Below are 878 nucleotides of genomic sequence, written 5' to 3'. Positions count from 1 at the left end.
TATTCTCTTGGTGCAAATTAATGCTGAAAACCTGGAGGATTGAATTACTTGTTTCCAAACTGCTGGAATGGCTGTTGCATCGCATTCTATTTGTTGCTCTAGCTGAAGTTAGGATGATTCCAGTTGTCAGGATGATAAGTGTCTGGAACTGGTTGCTGCGATCTCTGAAAGTTGCTCACAAACTAAGCTGATTTACTAGATATAATGTATTGCTCCATCGCAAGTGAACCTGCGCACAGCTCACAAATACTGGTTATCTGATTAACACCATAGTTAGCCAGAGAATCAATCTTCATAGACAATGCCTTTAGTTGAGCAGTGATAGTCGTAGCTGTATCCACTTCAGGAACTCCTGCTACCTTGCCATGTGGCAATCTCTGAGTTGGATACTGATATTCATTAGTAGCCATCAGTTCAATTAGATCATAAGCTTCCTTATAGATCTTTGCCCATAATGCTCCACTTGATACTGCATCGAGTATTGGTCTTGATTGTGCTCCTAAACCGTTATAGAAGCAATTGATGATCATCCAATCATGCATTCTATGATGAGGACACTTCCTAAGTATCTCCTTGTAGCGCTCCCAAGTTTCACATAGAGATTCTCCCGGTTGCTGCGCAAATTGAGTAAGAGCATTCCTTATTGCAGATGTCTTCGCCATAGGGAAGAATTTAGTGAGAGATTTTTGAGCAAGATCTTCCCTAGTCTTAATTGAACCAGCTGGTAGAGAGTGTAACCAGCTCTTAGCCTTGTCCCACAGAGAGAATGGGATCTTCCGTTGGAGAACCCCCAAACTGGACTGAATTCGATACCCATTGAATCGTACCAGGCTCGATTCCAAAGGTATTAGCTGCGATCGCTGGCCTGACAATGCTAG

The 878-nt window shown here is 42.6% G+C and overlaps 1 non-coding gene across 1 annotated transcript; it reads left to right on the top strand.

Moving 5' to 3' along the window:
- The first annotated feature begins 540 nt into the window (after window positions 1–540).
- On the top strand, window positions 541–647 carry LOC141683505 (small nucleolar RNA R71). The gene has a single exon (XR_012560321.1). It is a non-coding gene; the product is annotated as a small nucleolar RNA R71 (small nucleolar RNA).
- Window positions 648–878: the final 231 nt, after the last annotated feature.

Source organism: Apium graveolens, chromosome 1 (assembly GCF_009905375.1).
Source record: "Apium graveolens cultivar Ventura chromosome 1, ASM990537v1, whole genome shotgun sequence".
Taxonomy (NCBI): Eukaryota; Viridiplantae; Streptophyta; class Magnoliopsida; order Apiales; family Apiaceae; genus Apium; species Apium graveolens.
Note: the sequence above shows the minus strand (reverse complement) of the source record. Positions and strands in the feature narration are given on the sequence as shown.